The sequence below is a fragment of the Mycteria americana genome, chromosome 6 (genome assembly GCF_035582795.1).
Source record: "Mycteria americana isolate JAX WOST 10 ecotype Jacksonville Zoo and Gardens chromosome 6, USCA_MyAme_1.0, whole genome shotgun sequence".
Lineage (NCBI taxonomy): Eukaryota > Metazoa > Chordata > Aves > Ciconiiformes > Ciconiidae > Mycteria > Mycteria americana.
Genome location: NC_134370.1, coordinates 3,468,435 through 3,482,011, shown reverse-complemented (window position 1 = coordinate 3,482,011; position 13,577 = coordinate 3,468,435). Strand labels below are relative to the sequence as shown.

General features: G+C 44.7%; 2 protein-coding genes across 7 annotated transcripts in view; one reads left to right on the top strand and one right to left on the bottom strand.

Moving 5' to 3' along the window:
- The window catches only part of INSYN2A (inhibitory synaptic factor 2A), a 49,681-nt gene extending 42,460 nt beyond the window's left edge, over window positions 1–7,221 (bottom strand). For 2 of the 4 annotated variants that reach the window (XM_075504347.1, XM_075504346.1), the window contains exon 1: window positions 6,742–7,221. The gene's annotated coding sequence lies outside the window, so the exon portion shown is untranslated. The remainder of the gene's footprint in view (window positions 1–6,741) is intronic. The other 2 variants (XM_075504348.1, XM_075504349.1) reach the window with 2 other exon arrangements.
- Window positions 1–13,577, top strand: part of DOCK1 (dedicator of cytokinesis 1) — a 323,968-nt gene that overhangs the window by 152,400 nt on the left and 157,991 nt on the right. The window lies entirely within an intron of this gene.

The window sequence follows — 13,577 nt, the reverse complement described above, 5'->3', positions numbered from 1 at the left end:
AGAGCCAAGCTCTGATGTGAGGGGCATTTGTCTTAAATATGAACATCGGTGCGAATGCTCCCAAAATCTCAGCTCCCAAAGTCTCAAGTTCTCATCGAGCACGAGGACTCTGGGAGAAGGGGCAGAGTTGACGGGGAGCACCGGTGCAAACGGCTCCTTCCAGGTCTCCAAGGAAAACGTTTTTGGGTCAGTGTGGGAAGAACTGTGTGGAGAATGAAGAGGGAAGCAATGCGAGCGTGCAAACATGGTGTGGAGATGTTGAATAAATTGCTTGCAGGTTTCGTGGACCTGGGACAACATGGAGTAAGATCTTGAAATAAACATTCTGGTGATGGGGTTTTAGGATGGGTTATTTTTGATATGGATGATTAGGAAGTGTATTAAAGTAATATTTAGAGATCCTCTTAAGAATATTCATATGCCCCTTTAATCTGTTCGCGTTAGATACTTTGCTTGTCTGAAGCTGCAGGATAGTGGCTGAGAACTCCCCTATTAGTAATCAGAATTGCCTGATACCGCTTTAGGCACCAGAACTCTCTACTAGACAGATAATTTGCATCACGTTTATTGTGGCTTTGTGTGTTTTTATACTATCACAAAGTGTGAATGCAAGAACACATTATTCTCACCACCTTGCTCAGCTAGGACTACCTAAAACACACAGATTCATCTTGAATTCAGCAACTTAGGCTCAGCCTACAGAATGGATCAGTGTTACCAGCGTTACTAGGCAGTTCAAGCATAATTTCTGCTGAATTTCTCTCTTCAGCATTGGGATGTTTTATCTGTCTCTTTGTCAGCTCCTTAGAGATATTGCTGCGTTTTACTTGCTGATGGCCTTGATACACAAAAATGTATTAAACTGATCCACAAGTTAAATTTCTTCACTTGTGGATGTCTCCTCCTTCATTTCTGATTGTATTTGCAGTAATGAATATAATAACAAAATGGGCATGAACAACCAATTACTAATGATTTGAAGGAGAGATTGGGCTTGCTGTAGATTTTTTTTTTCTTATTCATATGTAAATATGCAAACAGTAGTGGTTTCACTGAATTGTCTCTTCTTCCTTCTTCTCTCAAGGAGAGCAGGAAGTAACTACCCAGACCAAAACTACTTTTCACGTTACTGGCTTTAAAATACAGTCCCCAATTTACGTACCTGCCTAAGGGTTTTTGTATTGAGCATCACAGAGCCTCTGTTTCCGTTTATAAAAGTCATTTACACCATGGTTGGGCTGTATAACTTGCATCAGCTTTGCCCTCACCGACTTGATCCAAGCAACAGCATCACAACTCTGGCGTGAGCGTTGGCTGCTGTCATTTTCCGGGAAGCACAAAGCAGGCTTGCTGTGGTTAAGCTGGGGTATTACCGATACCCAAACCACCCCATTTAAAGATAGTTTGGGATACATCCAACCACGCAGCGGTGGGCTGTCGTACCTGTGTTTTGCTTTGTGTGTCTCACTGAAATTTAACAAGACTTCTTAGTCCTGTGGATTAGGTCACTGTGGAAGCGGGGTGGAAGTATTTAAGTTGTATAGGTCTTGTAATTCTGGTCAAAGCTGGGTCTAAATACAAAATGACCATTTTTAACTAGCTGGAAATTGTGCTGGATGTTTTTGGCAGTACAGGCAAGATTCTACAGCTTTAAGTGCTGTGGCTATGACTTGTTTCACAGGACTGTCTCTTGTATGACTGAATTACTGACTGGGTGTCTGCATTTGTCCTGGAGGTTAAAAGAAAATGAAGAGGTGAGGAAGGGCAGGTATAAAACAGGTAGGGAAGTGGGGGGAAGAGCACAAAACAAGTAAATCCTCCTCTGGAAGCTTTTGAGGCTTCCTCCTCATTTAGACCATATGGAATGATCTGCCTTTGCTTTTGTTTTTAAGACTGTTTAATTTTGTAACTATGTGGGCTTTATTTACAAGCATGCTATAGCAATCATGGATAGGCAAAAAGAACACAAACCACTTGCTTCCCTTCCCCATGGATGTCATAAACAGGAGTTAAGGTTGGGATTTTGCCAGTATTATTTCAGTACAAATTATAAGGAATTCCTGTACCAGGTAAAATGGAAGTAAAAGTAAATACAGAGAGAGGGAAAAAGTCTTTGGATGGCGTAGACTGCTAAAAAAAAGAAGTAATGGTCTCTCTGGAGATGGGCAGAAGACTTCAGCTTTGCATCCAAAGGAGCAGGCTGTCCAAGTAGAAATCAATACAGGAGAAGGCATTCTTCAGCATGCAAAACTGATGCTGAGAAAGGACCACACAGCTGAGGCAGACAGCACCTATAGAAAAAAAAGTTTGTAGAGGGCTTCCACAGTGTTCATTTGTTGTAAGAAGTCAGCGTGCCAGGCCATGCGCTGTTTCTGCAGATCCTGTTAAATCAGGTGCAAAAGCCACGTGCTTACATGTTCTCTGGTCCACCGTATAACTGCATTTTTAGCCTGTTTAATGCAACTCTGGTGTTAGATGAGGATTTTGGAAACCAAACTGGTAGTGTTCCTGTGCAGTGAACGGTTTATCTAAAACTGTTGTAGTCCTCTAGTGAAATGTTCCTTTTTGTGTGTCGCTGGCTGATCACGCCATTCTGCTCCCCTGAACATTAAGTACTGGATTATGGGTGACTACTTTGGTTTGTTTTGCTTCTTAGTATTCAAATATCATTATTTTACTAGTTGTAGTTTCTTGCTCTGAAAATTACTACTAAGGTCTCATTTCAGGTATTAGAAATTTCCCTGTAATTTGGCTGCACGTAGCCATACAGTTGAATTTGTAACGTGTACGTGAGCACGTGGTGGGCAAGCATGTTTATTACTGGTTACAAATGACTACTCCAGTCTGTCTTGTTGAGTTGCTGCAGCCTCAGATACGTTTGGCCATAACTACGTAGCATTTGTGAGATGTTTAACACACTTTTTTGGTACGGGCTGAGTCCGAGGCCAAATGATCAGCGATGCGCAGGGACTGGGGAATCTGACACGTGGTAGAGCTCCAGCACTTCCCCGTAAAGACAAAAACCTCCTCTTGTAATGAGAGATTAAGAAGTTGAGATCTGCACCCACATATCGTAGGACTTGGAGGCCTTCACTCCCGGGGCTTTTAAATCCATGTCCGTTTAATTCTGGCTGTGAAAATGGCCCTTACTCTTCTACACTCCTCTGTATTGAAATCTGTGGATATGGCTGGAAAAACTATTACTGGAGTAAAATGAGGCCTGGTGTCTTTCTGCCGCTGAAGGGAAAAAAACACGCAAAGAGGAGGACAACAAGAGTTGCTGTTTGATCACAGAATTTTTACAAGCAATTATCTTTGCCTATGAGACTTGTGCTCTTATATATAACTGGAAAGCAGGTGAGTTTTAAGGCACTGATCACCATGACACTGTGCCGTGCCAATGTATAAGCAAGTTGAACTATTTTTGAGAGTATTAAGGGATCAGCAGAGAGGCTGTTTTCTGCCTGAATCTAGTAAAATTGTATTAAATAGGCTTCAAAGTGGGGATGTGCCATTAAAATAAGAGAATGCTCTGATCACATTCTGTGTGGTCAGGAATAAGTTAAAATTGAATGTCAATACCTAGTGAGTCGTACCTGTGTCTGTTCATAGGTTATACAGTATTCTCTAAGCAGAATAAAATCAAACACTGATTTTCAGAAGGCTAAATATGGAATTCCTACTGAATTCACCACTGAGATTTTTTTTTTCCTTAGAATATGCTTGTGATCTCATTTCCTTAAAGCCTATTTAATTTGCAAACTGATTAATAAAAATATAAGGGAGTATTGTGCTATAAAAGAGGTTTGTTGCTTACATGTTTTTTAATATCTGTACAAATCTTCAACAGTTCTTTAAATAGTGGCTGTCATAAAGCAGAATATAAGACCTTTTTAATAGCTAGTTTAAACAAGCATGTGAATTTTTTATGTTCTCAAATATTCTAGATTTACTGTAATTTCCTCAAGTATGCATGAATTATGTGACTACACATCCTCAGTTCTCCCTGTCCAAGATGACTATGGTTGGATAAGGCACTGCCGTGAGATATCACAGCTCAATGCCTTTGTGGAGGTATCCTTATATTTTAGCACAGATTTTTGGCAAGCTAATAGGTTTCCCTGGCTTGCACTACCACATTGGTCACTGTAAAGGACCGGTATTGCTAAGTTTGCTTTTAAATTCTCTAGAATGGGATAAATCGAGCATTAGTGTTAATAGCTCATTGTCATTTGTTCAATCTGTTGTTGAGTTTGGATTTCCAAGTAACGTAACGGTGTGTTGTGGTGACCAATAGTGTCCGGTCCCCGGTAGTGCATGTCAGGAAGATGCTGCACGCTCCGTGATTCGGCACTTGTGCAGGCTCTTGGGCTTCTTAGCCATATTTTCCTTCTATATGTTCATCTCCATTCAACTTAGCTACTTTTTTCTTTCTTTCCTCCTACTTAATGATATATGCTGTGCATCTCATGCAAAAATGCTTCTGTCAGTGAAATAGTTAACGGGGGAAAAAAAATGCAGCAATGATCTTATGAGCTACTTGTTTGTGAGCTTAATTAGTAGAAGGGTGCATTGAACGTTACATGCTGTCCCCCTTGATAAGTAACTAATACTTTCTTTTGTGGTGCTGTTGCCCAGCTGGTTTTTTATGTGTCAGTCTGGGGGAAAGGTACTGATTTCATTCAAGATTAGAATTATTTTGAGCATCTTGTTAAAAATATACATCATTAATAATTATGGAGTCCTAAAGAACACATATTTTTCATCAAGGGCATCATGACGTCCTTACCAAGAAAAAAAAAAAAAGCTTATTTAGTATCAGCCTTCCCCAGTGAGCTCATTCTGCGAAGGCAGTATGCTTTAAATGCAACAGCACCTTAAACTCTGGGGCAGTAATTTTATTTTACAACTGTTCAGTATGAGTATTTGGATTAGCAATATACATTATGTATTTCTATTGAAATCAATGACTGTATGCCACCACTGTATAGAAGAATAGAAACCTCCAGATGATAAATTAGTATTATCTGAGCACTGAGATATTTTCATCTGAGCTGCTCGTATGTATTTATAATGCTAGAAAAAAATGCAGCTTTTAACTTAGAACTGTTATTTGTACTTGAAGAGAACAGTATTATTGTAGTAAAGAAAGGCAGGCATGAGCAGACTGTTAGAACACCAATAGGCTTCACACCAAAAGTAAGGAAATATGTTACTCTCCATGCTTGTCATATTTTTACTATAGATATGTTTGCTTGAAATTTTACATTAAATTATTCTGAGTACATGGCTAGGACAGTTACATGTCGTGATTTTTTTACATTTGTTTTAAAATTTTTCTTTTTTTAGCTAGTAGTTTTTCCATCTAGCAGCTAGATTTTAACCTTGATACATGCAGCATTCCTCACAGCACTGTAAATATGAACAGTAATCACGATGAAACACTTAAGCGGAGGGAATAAATACCCGGTTTATACTAGACATGCCCTGTTACTGTTTTGTTACCGCTGTCCAGCATTCAGGAGAAAAAAAATTATTCTCGGAGGCTGGAAAAACAGGTCTTTCCAAACTTCCCGATCACAGAGCCTAACGAGTTAAATTTTCCTCCGTGATGTTCGTGTGGGATTTTAGCTGCTTAGACATACAAGGTCAAACGAAACCGCTCCATTACCTATTCTGACTGGTGGCAGAGAGGGGGGCACAGCTCCTTTGGGACAGAGCCCTGGGGAGATGGTGACATAAGCAGGGAACATATTCTCTGCTTTCGACATTACAAGATGTCCCTATTTTGCTAGGGCTCGCCGCCCCCCCGCCTCCCCCAAACCGATCCCAGCTAACTGCAGTCCTGCATCCCCCTCACTGCCGTAACTCTGGGTAAACATGGCATGAAGTGGAGATGCTGAGGTCACCGGAGAGGATTTTTACTAGCAGTAGGAAGGCAAGATGGAAAGGCAAAGCGGGAAGCTTTGGCTGCCTTGCAGGATGCAAGGTGCAGGACTATGACTTTGGTGCCGGATCCATGCTGCCTTCTGTCCCATTTGCCTACTGCATTTTCACGGCATCTCCCATTTAAATGGGTTTGATGATGGGGACAGGGGGCTCGGGGGGTGGAATGGTGTCTTAAATCGGGAGAACCGGTGCTTCTCGCTAATGACAGGTCAGAGAATAGCAGCAGCTTCAGCCCCTGAGGAGGATTTTTGGTTTGGTCTTTAATGAAGTGCTATACTGCAAGTTACCGGCTGAACACGTCCGATGTTCTTCCATGGCCGTGTTGTATGGACACTTCATTAGGACTGCGTTTGGACTTCCCAGCGCTGAAGTTAATAAGCAGCGGTAGTTCCTCGCCATCAATCATGTGAAAAACTAAAGCACTTGGTGCCTCTTCCAAAAATCCTCCAGCTACAACTCTCCCCTACCAGGCAGCACGAGAAGGACCGGCGGTATTTTTCTAGAAGAAAGTAGCGGTGGGCGCGGGTGTAGCGATATTCTCTCCTTATCTGTCATGAAAGTTATTGAATGCAACCGCTGTTCCCAGGCAGGCAGACGCGCTATTGCATAACGCTCCCGCCGGCGCTCGGCGCGATGCTTCCTGCTCGTCCCCGCGAAGTTTTCACGGGGAAAACCAGGGAACGGGGGCTTTCGGGGAGTCCCCGCCGGAGGAGGGGGCCGAGGCGGACCGCGGCGATCGCGCGGGGCGAGCCGCGGGCAGCCTGACGGCTGCGGGGGCAGCGGCGGGCTTACCTTGCGCTTCCTCAGGCAGAAGTGGCGGGCTGGGCGCTCCCCTCGCCGGGCATCTCCCTGCCTCCCTCCGCCGGGGCGAGCTGGCCGTCAGAAGGTCCGCGCCGGCCGCGCATCTGCCGCCCGCCCGCCCCGCCGCTGCCGCCGCCGCCGCTCTCCCGCGGCCGGGCGCTCAGCTGCGGCCGCCCGAGCGCTCGCTAGAGGCAGCCGCCGCCGCCGCCCGCTCCCCCGCTGCCCTCATCGGCTGCGGCGCCCGGCGCGGGGGGCGGGGGCCGGGGGGGTCCTCTCGGCCGGGTCCCCGCCGCGGGGCGGCGGGCGGCGGCGGGGCGGGGGGGTGGGGGGGGAACTTGTTGAGCGGGACCGGCGGGCGTCCCCCAGCCGGGCGGGAGCGGGCTGGGGCGGCGGGCCGGGGGGGAGGAGCCGGGGGCCGGGCCGGCGGCGGGGAGCCGCCTCGGCGGCGGGAGGCGGGTCGCTCGGGCGGCGGGAGGCGAGCCCCGCGCCGGGCCGGGCCGGGGGCGGCTGCGGGGAGCGGGCGGGGAGCGGCGGCGGGCGGTGCGAGTCGGGGGGCCGGCCCGGCCCGGCGGGCTTGCTGCTCGGTGCGCTGGCTGCGTGCAGAAGGAGGGGGAAATGGGGCATTTGCAACGTTAGTGCCTGACGCAGAAACCTGGGATGAGCCCGCTTTTCCCTCTACCTGTGAATCCGGGGCGGGTAGGCGGGTTTGAAAGCGCTCTGTGCGCTGCTGAGCGCCGCCCGGCACCCCAGTTTTCCAGTTGCGCTACTTAAACCGGGAACACTGGAGCAGACGCAGAGTGGGTGATGCTGATACAGCTGGGATTTCACCGAAGCGCTCGTTTAAAGCTACATAGCTGCATTTTATTTGGAGGAAAAGTGTTTCAGATACCGAACGTATAGATGCTCCCATTCGCTTTTAAACCTCGAATAAAATGGGCGCAAGTTCGAAGTGAAGCGGTTTGACAAAGCGGCGAGGGTTGACAAACGCGATAATGTTCTTAGAGCGTAAATCCCCTCTTTCCTCCTTTTCTCTCAAACCACTTTATCATTTTATAGTGGGCTTTTCAGAGATGTTTTTCATAAACAAAGTTAGAAAGTAAATGGGTCGCGTGTTTAATCAGACCCATCTGATAGACAGAAGATGTCATGAGAGGCACGAGAATTCATCTGAGTTGAGGAGCAGTGGATCAGTCCCCTTTCCTTTTGAGGATTTCACTAGCATTGCTGTTTAATAAATGTTTTTTTCACCCCAGCATGAAACTTGCTCAGCCCGGTTGCCGCCAGGTGCAGACCACAGAGTTTGTCTGTAGCGGCACCATCTTTGCCATCGGTAGCGTTGATGAGGATTATTGATCTTTGGATTTACTAAAGGGACCCCTGATTTGAAGCGGCAGATCAGACCGGCTGGACGAACCCTAGCATGAAATGCCCCGCTGCTGCCCGGCCTGAACGTGCACCACGCCACGCCGCAGCAGGGAGAGACGCCCAAGCTAAGCGCTAAGCAAGTTAGGACCTCTACGTAGCACGATGCAGCAGAAATACTGGCTCAAGTCCTGGACATCTTTTTAGAGTTAATTAGCTGGAGCAGACCATTACACCAATGAATGCACGCTGCTGCGGCGGCGGCTGGAGTACCTTATTCGTGCCAGCTTTGCTATCTTTGCACAGGGCTCTGCTGATAGAGCCCGACAGCGGGTAAAGAAATCCTTATGGACCCGGCTGTCACGTAAACATCAGTGTGGAAGCGTGGAGATGAATTTATAGAAATCCTCGCCTGTTAAATTGCAGTTTGGCTGTGCAGTGTTCAGAGGAGTGTTCAACAAATCAGACAGTCGGCAGAGGGCAGCTAAGTTGCTTTCCCTGTCTGCTACCTGTCCAGGTACTCTGCTTGCCCTCCTCGCTCCATACTTTATCTTTCCAAGTTTACTGCTGATCCCGAAAAGAGGGTGCCCACGGGCATGCTTCCTGCATCAGGCTGAAACTGGACAGAGATTAGTATTCAATTTTATTCTTATCCAAAATAAAAAATGTTTAGATTACTGCTGGCTCGGAAGTTCTAGTCTAATGTGAAAAATTGACAAACTAAGCCGCTTGTATCAACAATGTCATTGGAAACCATCATCCATATTCAATTTTAAATGATGTCACAGGAGCATCAAGATCTTGTATTGATCAAAAGTTGAATAACTTGGTATAATAAGCTTGCCGCTCTGCCGTTGGGGTGCGCGCTCCACTCCGGGATGGGGCTGTGCTCCCTGCAGCCGTGCCACAAGCAGTGAGCTGACAGCACGTGTCCATCGCAGTTTATGATCTCTCTGGGTTTTCTTCCGAGAGAATTTTTTTCCAAAGGAATAGGTGGGAAGAACCTAAGTATCAACTTACATGTTGATACAACAAACACCATGCTTTTTTTTCTTCCGCTCCTTTTCTTTTCAGCAGCACTGACTTGCTGTATTCCAGGACCTCTGTGGTTTTCTCTATACCAAAATAAATTTGTTCTTGGCTGCAGCCTGTGTACAGATATGGCTAAAATTACGTGGTATGGCGACCACGTTTTAAATATGTATGCTACTTCAACAGAAGCAAATAGATCAGTGGTAGGAGATGCTGTTACTTTTTTCCAAGCTGAAGATGTGAGCTGTGCAGACTACGTCCCAGGACGTGCAGAGCGTGATTGCTAGAAGAAAATACTATTGCTAGATGACCTTAGCGACTTGAAAGGAAAAGCCCTCTGACAGAAAAAGCAGTTAAAACAACGCTCTTATCTTCTCCATAATTACATTTAGAGGCTGTTGTCCCAGGGCTGATTATTCTTGCACGGCATTATGCGTATGCCCCATTTATAAAGCTAAGTAACTGTACAGCATTTTTCTGTAGATTTTTAGAGAATTAGAAAGGACTTCACAGCTGTGGAGCAGATTCCTGCTTGTCCTGCACATGTGTAACTGCTGACACTATTGGCATACATAGGGATATTTTAAATCACGGTTTGTGAAAAATAACGTTTCCTGACTATCGTGCTTCGTGTTACTGTAAAAGCATATAGAAGTAAATACATTGGGAAAATAAAACACTTAATCGTTCCTTCTGCCAATTTTTCAGCCTTTAAAAAATGCTGAGTGCGTCTGGGGCATAATGAAACGTAGTGTCAGAATGATGCTTGAAAAGGAGAGAGAGGTCTGACTTCAACCTGGAAAGATGCAAAGAGAAAAGAGACAATTTACTATTATTTTTTGAGGTTACAAATTAATTTCTCTCTAACGGCGTGTCCTACCTTCCCAGATTGCCTTTTTCTTCAGATGTTTGTCAAGGAGGAGCGAGCGCTGCTCAGGGCTGCGGCGTTCGTTCCCGTCACACGTGCCGGCGTGCGGGTGGAAGTCCTGCCTCGGACTGCTAGAGTGGGTGGTAGAATCGTCGGGTATTTCAGAGCGGTGAAATACGCTTTTTTGGTGGTATCTCTGTGGAGATAAGAGAACTGGTACCGTAAGGGGTCCTTCTTCCACACTGCTAATTTCATACTAAATTTGGGCATCTCCGTGTATTTATAAATGTTAATCTACTTCCACAGCCTGGTCTTACAGACTTCAGGTTTTGCTTTATTTTTTTTGTTTTATATTCAGCTTCTAGGAGAGCATGAGGAAGCGGGGCACGGCTGGATGACTGAGCTGCTGGTGCTGTGCTGGCGTGGGAGTGTCAGCCCCTGTCCTCCTGCCTGGCAGCGCCGGGGCACGTCCTCCTCGTGCTCATTACAGCTGCAGGGGTTTTGGCTAGAGGAGTGCTCACGGTGAACGCTGTGCCCGGGGGAGATGTGTGTGTTGAGCAGGTGTTTTGGATGATTATGCTCCGCTAGAACGTGCAGGTCCTACGGTGTAATGCTAAAATGTCATTTTCTGGAACAGTCTATGAAGTTCTTTTCAGTCCTTGAGGAAACAAGCTCAAATCCAGCTCAGGGAAAAGCATGTGGCAGCCAGAGCTCGAGTTATCTGCCAGGTGTTTCAGCTAACGCCAGCATGGGGAAGATGATAACCAACACCAAAGTCATTTTCAAAATCAGCGTGAAAGCTGGTATTTAAACTTACCCTAGTTTTAAATGCGTACCGTACGCTGAGGAGCGGGTGCAGGAATGAGTTCAGGGTCCCATCAGTAGGGAAAAGCCAAGACAAGCGCTGGTGCCAGCGCACCGGGTGGATGATGGGCTGGTGCCGGCGCCGTCCCTGAGCCAAGCCCAGCCGAAGGGTTAGGGTCGCCGCGCCGCTGACGTGGCCTCGGTCTCGGGAGAGTGTTACCGCTCGGTACCTTTCCTGCAGGGCCTGCTATTGGATAGAGATTAAGTAACTTTTATTAGGAGGGCTAATTTAAGTCCTGACACTAAATACATGAGCTGGGTTACTAGGGTTATACGCAATTGTTTAGGACTAGCCTAATTTTGTCGCAGAACCTTACCGCCTCCTTTTTAGGTAAAGAAGAGTGAAGTTTACTTGATTTGAAACACGGAGGCGTGGATGATGATGTGCCTTTTCTCTCTGTAGTCGTTTGGGACCAATGCTATCGTTCTATCTTTGCTAAAAGCAAGTATTTTCACATTGCTGAATCTTCATTCACATTAAATAAGTCATTATTTTCATGCTTTTATATGATAGCTGCTTGGCTTTCTATGCTAAATCTGTTATTTATTTATTTACTTGAACCTGCCATTGGAAGAAAAATGGAGGAATGTTAAATACGCTCCTCTCCTCCAGCTGAGGTGAATGCAAACTTGGCTTGAATTTCAAACAGGTCCTCATGCAATCAAATCCTCAGAGGTGCTCCTTGCTTTGAGGAAGGATATAATCTGCTTGGCTGTGATGACAAAGAAATAAGGTCTTTCGGAGTCATGTTAGGCAGAAATTTGAGAGATTTAATTTAGTGCCTTGCTCCATGATAAGTTTTTTCCATGAGCTTGGACAATTCATTTGAGGCTATGCTGATGTCTGTTCTTTATCTGTAAAGTGCGAGTAGTTGCACATCTGTTAACTTGGGGGGACGTTTTGAAGATAAAGTGGATTTAAGATTATGTGTATAATACCCATAATACCTGCGTGCAGCTAAAATATTCAAGTAACCTCATTAGCTATGATAGTTATTTCTGTACTTTGTTGGTATAAGTACGAGCAGGATTTAGACCTCTCTCTGAATTTCCCTTTGTACGGCCTATTGGAAGAAAAATATAACAGCAGGTCTTACCAGCTAAAGCTGAGATTTTGAGTTCCAGTTGAATGCTGTCTCATTAGGCATGCAAATTGCTGTGGATGTTAGTTTATCATTCATACCAAGAAAGAAGTCCTAATTTTATTGGGATAGTAGGCTTTTTTCGTATTTTCACCGTGTTTATAGTTCGGAAAAGTTCATTTGCAGTATACAAATGTTTTGGGGAAGGGAGCTAAACTGATGATTGGAAAATGTTTGTTTCTTATTCTAAGGATGGGGATTATGAACTAGTCTCTTGTGGTGTGTACGAGCTGTGGAATCACTTGCCTAATAAAGATGTTCTCAATAGATGCAGAATTCTGCACTGGTTACATTATCATGCAGGCTGTACAGTTAGGAAATAAATGAGGGTCTGGGAGACCATGATGTATGATACCCTAAATGGCTGCATTTTGTTCATATTTGAAAGGCAGTTTAGCTTGTCGTCATTACTGATGATTTGTGCTTTTATAGCCCTTCTTTTTGCATTTCAGAAATCCTTTGTGCCCATCTGAATAATAAATCACCATGTTTGATTTGTTCAGTAAGAGCAAATGTGAAATTACATTCTTATTAAGATGTCTTGAGAAACTGTAAGAGTGGGTAAAATTTTTTAAAGGGATATTATGCCAACTTTAAAAATATTTTGTCTTGCCTTGTTTATTTTATTACCTTTTCATAGAATCACAGAATGGTTAGGGTTGGAGGGACCTTTACAGGTCATCTAGTCCAAGCCCCCTACAGTGAGCAGGGACGTCTTCCCCTAGAGCAGGTTGCTCAGAGCCCCGTCCAACCTGACCTTGAATGTTTCCAGGGATGGGGCATCTCCAGCCTCTCTGGGCAACCTGGGCCAGTGTCTCACCACCCTCAGCGTAAAAAATTCCTTCCTTATATCTAGTCTGAATCTGCCTTCTTTTGGTTTAAAACCATTACCCCTTGCCCTATCGCTACAGGCTCTACTAAAAAGTTTGTCCCCATCTTTCAAAATCTCTCAAATCCCAGGGATTTCAACGGCTTTATGGCAAAGAGAGAAAATCTGCCCTGTTTAAAAATAAAAACCAAAAAATCTGATCATGCTTTTGGTTGCCTTCAAACAAATGGTTTCAGATTTAAGCACCTAATGAAATCTGGGACAAGCATGAATTCCATCTTAGAATTCTAGTTATGGACAAAAGAAAGGCAAATGTAATAAATAATGCGGGTACTTTCATCTGCTTCGTATTTGCTCTTTGGTGGAATAATATATTATTTACACAACATTGAGTTCATTAGAAGGAGGGTTTGATGCAATTTTTCTGTCAAACTGGAGAACCATTAAATGTTGTAAGGTAATGTAAACTCCCAAACCCTCAGTAAGGTTTTCCCGATTGAAATATTGAACTATTTAAAATTTGAATATAGCATAAAAATACAGGCTTTTATGTGCCTTTACATGTTGCCTTAAAGTTAGAAGCCCAGACAGCAGTCTGGTGCTAATGCATAATACTTAATAGAAAAAAACAGCTAAAATAAAATGTATGAAACAAGTGAAAAATGAAAATCATACAAAATTGTGTAAGAGAGAGAAAAGGGAACTGTGCAAATGGTCAGAAGTAAATTGA